Source organism: Arachis duranensis, chromosome 3 (assembly GCF_000817695.3).
Source record: "Arachis duranensis cultivar V14167 chromosome 3, aradu.V14167.gnm2.J7QH, whole genome shotgun sequence".
NCBI lineage: Eukaryota > Viridiplantae > Streptophyta > Magnoliopsida > Fabales > Fabaceae > Arachis > Arachis duranensis.
Window position 1 is genome coordinate 63856737 of NC_029774.3, and position 10394 is coordinate 63867130.

A 10394-nucleotide genomic window follows, 5' to 3' on the forward strand; every position below is an offset into this window, starting at 1 on the left:
ATTCATGAAACTGAGAGTGGCCTTAGATAGCTCAGAGACTATATTTGCTAAGCTAAATGGATTATGCTCAGAATTCTCTACCTGTTGCTGAGAGGATGATGGAAAAGGCTTTCCATTGCTAAACCTGTTTCTTCCACTATTATTATTGTTAAAGCCTTGTTGAGGCTTTTGTTGATCCTTCCATGAGAAATTTGGATGATTTCTCCATGAGGGATTGTAGGTGTTTCCATAGGCTTCACCCATGTAATTCACCTCTGCCATTGCAGGGTTCTCAGGATCATAAGCTTCTTCTTCAGAAGATACTTCTTTAGTACTGTTGGATGCAGCTTGCAATCCATTCAGACTCTGAGAAATCATATTGACTTGCTGAGTCAACATTTTGTTTGAGCCAATATGGCATTCAGAGCATCAATTTCAAGAACCACCTTCCTCTGAGGCGTCTCATTACTCACATGATTCCTCTCAGAGGTGTACATGAATTGGTTATTTGCAACCATTTCAATGAGTTCCTAAGCTTCTACAAGCGTTTTCTTAAGGTGAATAGATCCACCTGCAGAATGGTCCAATGACATCTTAGGCAATTCAGACAGACCATCATAGAATATATCCAAGATGGTCCATTCTGAGAGCATGTCAGAATGATACTTTTTGGTCAGTTGCTTGTATCTTTCCCAAGCTTCATAGAGGGATTCACCTTCTTTTCGCCTGAAGGTTTGAACATCCACTATAAGCTTGCTCAGCTTTTGAGGAGGAAAGAATTTGGCTAAGAAAGTCGTGACTAGTTTATCCCAAGAGTTCAGGCTATCTATAGGTTGAGAGTCCAACCATATTCTAGCTCTGTCTCTTACAGCAAAAGGGAAAAGCATAAGCTTATAGACCTCGGGATCAACTCCATTGGTCTTAACAATATCACAGATCTACAAGAATTCAGTTAAGAACTGAAAAGGATCTTCTGATGGAAGTCCATGAAACTTGCAATTCTGTTGCATCAGAGAAACTAATTGAGGGTTAAGCTCAAAATTGTTTGTTCCAATGGCAGGGGATTGAGATGCTTCTTCCATGGAAGTTGGAATTTGGTGTAGTGAAGTCACCAAGCATCTTCCTTGCGTTGTTATTGTTGTTGGGTTCGGCCATTACTTCTTTTTCGAGAGTCTCTGTAAGGTTTTCTCTGGATTATTGTGCTTTAGCTTCTCTTAGCTTCTTCTTCAGAGTCCTTTTAGGTTCAGGGTCAGCTTCAACAATAATGTTCTTGTCCTTGCTCTTGCTCATATGAAAAAGAAGAGAACAGAAAAGAAGAGGAATCCTCTATGTCACAGTATAGAGATTCCTTTATGTGAGTAAAAGAGAAGAAGAAAAATCCGAACACAGAGAGAAGAGAAGGTTCGAATTATGAGTAGAAGAAAAGTGTTAGTAGATAAATAAAATAAATAGAAAGAGGTGAAAAATAGAAATTCGAAAATTATTTTGAAAAATGGGTTAGCAATTTTCAAAAAAGTTAGAAGAGATCAAATTAGAATTTAAATCAATTAGTTAATTAAAAAGATTTTTTTTTTTGAAAAAGAGGGAGGTGATTTTCGAAAATTAGAAGAGAGAGAATTAGTTAGGTGGTTTTGAAAAGGATTTTTGAAATTAATTTTGAAAAAATAATAAGTTAGAAAAAGATTAAAGTTTGAAAAAGATATGATTTGAAAAAGATATGTTTAAAAAGATATGATTGAAAAGATATGATTGAAATTTATTTTGAAAAAGATTTAATTTTTAAAATCATAATTAATGACTTGACTCACAAGAAATCAAAAGATATGATTCTAAAATTTAAAGTTTGAATCTTTCTTAACAAGAAAGTATCAAACTTGAAATTTTTGAATCAAAACATTAATTGTTAGTATTAATTTCGAAAAATATGAGGTAAAAATAAGAAAAAGATTTTGAAAAGTTTTGAAAAAGATTTTTGAAAATTTTCGAAAAACAAAGGAAAAGAAAATGAAAAAGATTTTGAAAAGATAAATTTTTTAAATTGAAATCTTCACATGACTAATAAGAAACAACTTATTTTAAAAATTTTGACTAAGTCAACCCAAAGATTTCGAAATTTATGAGTGAAATAAGGAAAATATATTTTTTTCTGAGTTTAATGAGGAAAGAGAAAAACCACAAAATGACTCAACACATAAAAATTTTGGATTAAAACAAAAGATGCATGCAGGAACACTATGAATGTCATGATGAACACCAAAAACACTTTGAAGATCATGATGAACATCAAAAACTTATTTTTGAAAAATTTTCCATAAAAGAAAAACATGCAAGACACCAAACTTAGAGATTTTTCATGTTTAAACACTATGAATTCAAAAATGCATATGAAAAAACAACAAAAGACACAAAACAAGAAAATACGAAGATCAAACAAGGAGGCTCATTAAGAACAACTTGAAGATCATGAAGAATGCAATGCATAAATTTTCGAAAATTTTTTAGAAACATTAAAACATGAAATTGATACCAAACTTAAAAATTGACACTAGACTCAAACAAGAAACACAAAATATTTTTTTGGTTTTTATGATTTTATTAAAATTTTTTGTATTTTTTTCGAGAATTATTTAGGAAAAAGAAAATAAGAAACTCAAAATTTTTAATAAGAATTCCAGGAATCATGCAATGTTAGTCTAACGCTTCAGTCTAAAAAGATTAGACATGGTCAGCCAAGCTTTAGCAAGACATTGCATGCAACAGCCAAATTGATGGGAATCAACTAGCTCCTGTGATGAAAAAAGCATCATCTGAAAATCTAGAATTCACTCATAAAAATTTTGAAGAACAAAATAAAAAGAAAAATACCTAATCTAAGCAACAAGATGAACCGTCAGTTGTCCAAACTCGAACAATCCTCGGCAACGGCGCCAAAAACCTGGTGCACGAAATTGTTATCACTAGGCACGGCTCCAAAAACTTGGTGCACAATACCATGATTCACACATCTATTCACAACTTTGCACAACTGACCAGCAAGTGCACTGTGTCGTCCAAGTAACTCCTTACGTGAGTAAGGGTCGATCCCATGGAGATTGTCAACTTGAAGCAAGCTATGGTCATCTTGTAAATCTTAGTCAGACGGATTCGAATGGTTTCGGGATTTTGATAATTAAAAGATAAATAAAACATAAAATAAAGATAGAGATACTTATGTAATTCATTGGTGGGAATTTCAGATAAGCGTATGGAGATGCGTCATTCCTTCTGAATATCTGCTTTCCTACTGTCTTTATTCAATCATACATACTCCTTTCCATGGCAAGCTGTATGTTCGGGCTTCACCGTTGTCAATGGCTACCTCCCGTCCTCTCAGTGAAAATGGTCCAACTACGGGTTACATAGGGCTAATCATCTGTCGATTCTCACTTGTGTTGGAATAGGATCCAGTAATCATTTTGCATCTGTCACTATGCCCAACAGTCATGAGTTTGAAGCTCGTCACAGTCATCCCATCCTAGATCCTACTCGGAATACCACAGACAAGGTTTAGACTTTCTGGATCTCAAGAATGCTGCCAATTGATTCTAGCTTATACCACGAAGATTTTGATCTCACGGAATGGAAGGCTCTGTTGTCAGGAGAGGCAACCATGCATCGTGAACCAGGAATCCAAGAGCTATACATTCAAGCTTGTTTTCAGGTAGAACAGAAGTGGTTGTCAGACACGCGTTCATAGGTGAGAATGGTGATGAGTGTCACTTGATCATCACATTCATCATGTTCTTGTGTTCGAATGAATATCTTAGAATAAAAATAAGCTTGAATTGAATAGAAGAACAATAGTACTTTGCATTAATACTCGAGGAACAGCAGAGCTCCACACCTTAATCTATGGTGTGTAGAAACTCTACCGTTGAAAATACATAAGTGATGAATGTCCAGGCATGGCCGAATGGCCAGCCCCTATAAAAGTCTAAGATAGCATAAAACTTATCAAAGATCGATCTATGGATAATCCAAAAATGTCTAATACAATAGTAAAAGGTCCTATTTATACTAAACTAGTTACTAGGGTTTTCAGAAATAAGTAAATGATGCAGAAATCCACTTTCGGGTCCACTTAGTGTGTGCTTGGACTGTGCATTGAAGCTTTCATGTGTAGAGACTTTCTTTGGAGTTAAACACCAGCTTTTATGCCAGTTTGGGCGTTTAACTCCAGTTTTTATCCTGTTTCTAGCGTTTAACCCCAGAATAGGGCAGGAAGTTGGCGTTTAAATGCCAGTTTGTGTCAAAATATGGACTATTATATATTGCTGGAAAGCCTAGGATGTCTACTTTCCAACGCAATTGAGAGCGCGCCATTTGGGCTTTTGTATCTCCAAAAAATCCATTTCGAGTGTAGGGAGGTCATAATCCAACAGCATCTGCAGTCCTTTTTCAACCACTAAATCAGATTTTTGCTCATGTCCCTCAATTTCAGCCAGAAAATACCTGAAATCACAGAAAAACACACAAACTCATAGTAAAGTCTAGAAATATGAATTTTGCTTAAAAACTAATAAAAATATACTAAAAAGTAGCTAGATCCTACTAAAAACTACCTAAAAATAATGCCAAAAAGCGTATAAATTATCAGCTCATCAACGACATCGAATGCTAATAAGAGAGAATTAAAATTAGTAAATTTAAGGCCAAAGAAGCATGTTTTCAATCATAGCACAAAATTAGGAGGAAAATGTAAAATATGCAATTTATATGGATAAGTGTGAGAATAGTTTATGGAATCCACTCAATTCAATACAAAATAAATCGTAAAATAGCAGTTCATCATTGTTACATCTAGCATAAGGCTTTGTCTGGTAGAGTGTTACAACACGCACACACACCTCTGTGCGCACGTACAGACCAGAGGCCTTCCCAGGGCTTGTGCACGCATACACCAGCCAAAATTTTGGTATGCCGCAGAATCTAAAATTTCCAATTTTTGACACCAATTTTATTTCAAGACAAGTGTCACTCAAATACGAACTGCGAGCGCCAACTTATGGCTTGTCGAAGTTGGCTAAAACTCACTTTTTACCAAAATTTTTTGTATAACTTAAATTCACCATTTTCTCAATTTCACCTCTTTTAACACCAACACAAACCAAATCTCACCCATCATTTGGACTCCATATAGACACCCAAATACTCAATTGTTAATCCCAATTCTCAATTATATTCTAGCCATTCAAGAACCAAAACCAACCAATTATCAATCAACTACTTCCAATTTACATCAATTACAAGCTCAACATCATATAACAAAAAAATATATGCATATAGCTAGACCATTATACCACAACACATTTCAACATATATCACCCAACCTCAAAATATACCAAGACACATAATTAATTAAATTATGGTCTCCGGCCATAATTTCACTCACAATTAATCAATTTATCCAACAAACTTACCAAAACTTACCCAATTACGACCTCTGGCCCAATTCTTATTCAATAGTCGTTAACCAATCAAATTCACATGTTTCAACAATCATTTTCATCCAAAACTTAAAACCAACAAAATTCTCATCAATATCTCAACTTTACCTCCTTCTTAATCCCTTCTTCATATAATTTCCAAACAAACACAAAATCAACAACCCAATTTTATACTTCATTTACAACAATCCTATCTCATCAATATACCATAATAATTTAACATATACCAAGCATATAATTCAATCATTCAAGACCTCCAGCCACAAATTCACTCAACAATTAACAATTAATCAACTTCAATATTCACACTAAACCAATGTCATCAACAACACCAATCATATCAATTCAACATTATCTTAAGGTAATCTAATCTAGGTTTTCACATAATGTCATATAATGTTTACCAAAAACTAAAACCCGTACCTTGGTTGACAGCAGTTTCCAACTTCATGAACCTTTCCTTCCAGCCAATGCAAGCCTCCACCAACTTCTCACTAATCCAACCAAGCACTCAGTTTGCACCAAATCAAACCAAGAATTCAAGCTATTCCATTCAATCTAATTACATTAAATTTTCAATTGTTTATACTAGGTTTTCGCATAAAATTAGAAAAAAATAGGGAGAAAGAGTATCCTTACCTTGTTCTACATGCTCCTGGGTCAAAACTCCCCTAGAAGTTGTGCTTGAGATTCACCCAAAGAATCAAAATCATAAACTTCAACACTTTATATTACCAAAATGCAAATTTAGTGAAAAAAACAAAAATGGGTCAGAGTTCTCGCAAGTACTCACCAAAAAAGTAGATAGAATCAAAGAGGATGATGAGATGAATGCGTGGCCGCAAACAGATCTTCAATTAGAGCTCCGGTTTGGGATAAAATTGGATTTTAAGTTGAGTGTGAATAGTAACCTAGGGTTTTCTTTTTCTCTCTTTTCTTACTCGAGCTCTCCTCTCTCTCTCTCTCTCATTGTAAAATGAATGTGATTTTACAAGTGAGGGGGGTTTAGTTGCATTATTTTATTAAGTGGATGAGGGGCATGGTGCGCGAAAATGAAACTCACACAACTGAACCGGCAAGTACACTGGGTCGTCCAAGTAATACCTCAGATGAGTGAGGGTCGAATCCCATGAGGATTGCCAGATTGAGCAAGCTGTGGTTATCCTGCAGATCTTAGTCAGGCGAATAGAAATTCGATTGTTGTTGTTGTAGGCATATAAACAAAACAACAACGAAATCAATAAAGAATTGATATAAAAACAATAGGGAGAAATCAGTTAAGGCCTCGAAAATGCTTGTTCTTCCGTATTAATACTTCTTACTGTCTACTTTAACATCGAATTATTCATTCAATGACAAGGCTGTAAGTGATTAAAGTCAGGGTCAGTGGTCATTAATCTTCTCAGATTCAAATCAAACGCTAGGGTCAGTGGTCACTCAATCTGAACAAAGGTGAAGCTCACTCATTCAATCTCTGGTGATCCTACTCAAAACGCCATAGACAAGGTCAGATCTTCCGAATCGGTGAATGAAGCTTTATGGTTCTAGCCTTAGTGCCACAGAAACCTCAGTTACCCATGACTAACGAGATTTTATGTCACTTATCCTAATTAGCCCAAATACGTGTTGGAGTCCATGATGCACACTCAAGCTGTGGCTCAATACTATCTTGTCAGGGACTCACAAGAACTTATGTAGAATCCGGGGTCATACATCAGTTCCACCCCATATTCATAAGGATAAAGAACAAAAATTCATCATAGAACAGAATTAGACATAAATTAAAGTAGAAAGTTCGTTGTATTAATCCATAGGAATCAGCAAAGCTCCTAACCTTTAACTGCTCATACTGTATAGAAAAGATAGTTCTGAGAAGCTGAAGATCCAAAATTCCTTACAAATGATCTTCCTTCTATTTATACTAATACTAGACCTAAAAGATATTAATAATAATTAAAATTACAAAAATGAAATAAACTAAGCTAAAGGTGCGAAAATCCACTTCTGGGCCCACTTTGATGAGTTTTTTGGGCTGAGCTTGGCTTCTAACTTGAAGAATGGGCATTGAACGCCCATTAGGGGGTGTCCACGCTGCCTTGTGCTCCCTTGGTAGCATTGAATGCCAAGTTTGGGCATTCAACACTGGCTGAGGTCCTCTTAGGACATTGAACGCCCATCAGGGCGTAAGTTTGGCATTCAACGCCCAGTTTGGGCAGTCATTTCCAAAAAAAGATATAAACTATTATATATTTCTGGAAAGCTCTGAAAGTTAGCTTTCTAACACCGTTGAGGGAGTGTCAATTTGACCTCTAAAGCTCTAGAAACGCACGTTTGAATGCACGGAAGTCAGGATCTGACAGCATCTGCTACCCTTTTTGTGCCTCTGAATCAGACTTTGCCAAAACTTGCCACATTCACCCAAAAATCACCTAAAATCATAGAAAAAGCACAAAAACACAAAGTAGCATCCAAAAAGTAATTTTTTCACTAAAACCTACTAAAACATAATAAAACTTTGCAAAATATACTAAAAACGCTAAGAAAATGGTACCAAAAAGTGTATAAAATATCCACTAATTAGAACACCAAACTTAAATTGTGTCTTGTCCTCAAGCAACCAAAAACAAAATAAGACTAAAGAGAAGAGAAAAATACAGTAAGTGTCAGAGTTGTCAATGAAGCTCGGTCCCAAATATTGAGTGGGGCTATTAGCTCTTTACTTTTGAACAGTTTTAGCATCTCACTTTTTTTTGAAGCTCAGAAGCATTGGCATCTTGATGAGCGGATATTTTATACGCTTTTGGGGGGTAATTTCATGTAGATTTTAGTATGTTTTAATTAGTTTTTAGTGGAATGTTATTAGTTTTTAGGCAAAAATCATATTTCTGGACTTTACTATGAGTTTGTGTGTTTTTCTGTGATTTCAGGTATTTTCTGGCTGAAATTGAGGGAGCTGAGCAAAAATCTGAGTTAGGCTGAAAAAAGGACTGCTGATGCTGTTGGATCCTGACCTCCCTGCACTCGGAATGGATTTTTTGGAGCTACAGGAGTCCAATTGGCGCGCTCTCAACGGCGTTGGAAAGTAGACATCCAGGGCTTTCCAGCAATATATGATAGTCCATACTTTGCGCAAGGATAGACGACGTAACTTGGCGTTAAACGCCAAGTTCATGCTGCTGTCTGGAGTTAAACGCCAGAAAAACGTCATGATCCGGAGTTGAACGCCCAAAACACGTTATAACTTGGAGTTCAACTCCAAGAAAAGCCTTAGCACGTGGATAGCTCTAGTCCCAGCCCCAGCACACACCAAGTGGGCCCCAGAAGTGGATTTCTGCACCAATTATCTTAGTTTACTCATATTTTGCAAACCTAGGTTACTAGTTTACTATTTAAACAACTTTTAGAGACTTATCTTGTACCTTATGACATTTTCAGATCTGAATTATACACTTTGTGACGGCATGAGTCTCTAAACTCCATTGTTGGGGGTGAGGAGCTCTGCAGCGTCCTGATGATTTAATACAATTCCTTTGTTTTCCATTCAAACACGCTTGTTCTTATCTAAGATGTTTATTCGCGCTTAATTGTGAAGAAGGTGATGATCCGTGACACTCATCACCTTCCTCAACCCATGAACGTGTGCCAGACAACCACCTCCGTTCTACATCAGATTGAATGAATATCTCTTAGATTCCCTAATCAAAATCTTCGTGGTATAAGCCGGATCGATGGCGGCATTCATGAGAATCCGGAAAGTCTAAACCTTGTCTGTGGTATTCTGAGTAGGATTCTGGGATTGAATGACTGTGACGTGCTTCAAACTCCTGAAGGTTGGGCGTTAGTGACAGACGTAAAAGGATCAATGGATTCTACTCCAGCCTGATTGAGAACCGACAGATGATTAGCCATGCTGTGACAGAGCATAGGAACGTTTTCACTGAGAGGATGGGAAGTAGCCACTGACAATGGTGACACCCTACATAGAGCTTGCCATGGAAGGAGCCTTGCGTGTGTTGAAGGATTTCAAGGAAGAGTTGAAGTCAAAGGACAAAGCATCTCCAAAACTCCAACATATTTCCCATTACTGCACAACAAGTAACGCTGTTATTCTCTTTTATTTTTATAATCAAATCTAGTAATTTCATTAAATCCTTATTGGCCTCCTGACTAAGATTAATAAAATAAACATTGATTACTTCAAACCAATAATCTCCGTGGGATCGACCCTTACTCACGTAAGGTATTACTTGGACGACCCAGTGCACTTGCTGGTTAGTTGTGCGAATCACAAATTCGTGCACCAAGTTTTTGGTGCCGTTGCCGGGGATTGTTGAGTTTGAACAATTGAAGGCTTATTTTATTTCTTAGATTAGGAATAATTTATTTTTGTTGTTATAGAGTCATTAAATTTTGATAGGATAGTTTTTTTTCAAAAATTTCTTTGCAAAAATATTATTTTTCTTAATTAATTGTTAATTTTTCGTGAGTTTAGTGTCTTATTCTAAGTTTGGTGTTAATTGCATATTTTATTTTATTTTTTAAAAAAAATTTCGACTTGTGTTCTTTGTTCTTCATTGATCTTCAAGTTGTTCTTGTTTATTTTTCTTGTTTGATCTTGAGTTTTTCTTGTTTTGTGTCTTTTCTTGTTTTTCTTGTGCTTTTTCAAAACATTAACTTTCAAAAATTATATTTTTTATCCATAAATATGATACATTTTTAAAATCAACATTGAAGTTACTGCCCAATTGGCTGGAGCTTTAGTAGTTGTTCTTCATAATTGGGTATCTTCTTTGGAATCTTTTTCAAAAAAAAAATAATTTTTTTATTGAATCTTGTGCCAAACTCTAAGTTTGGTGTTTTCTTGTTAAGTTTTCTTTAATTTTCGAAAATTTGTCTTGGTTTTCTAAAAATTTTAAGTTTGGTGTTCTT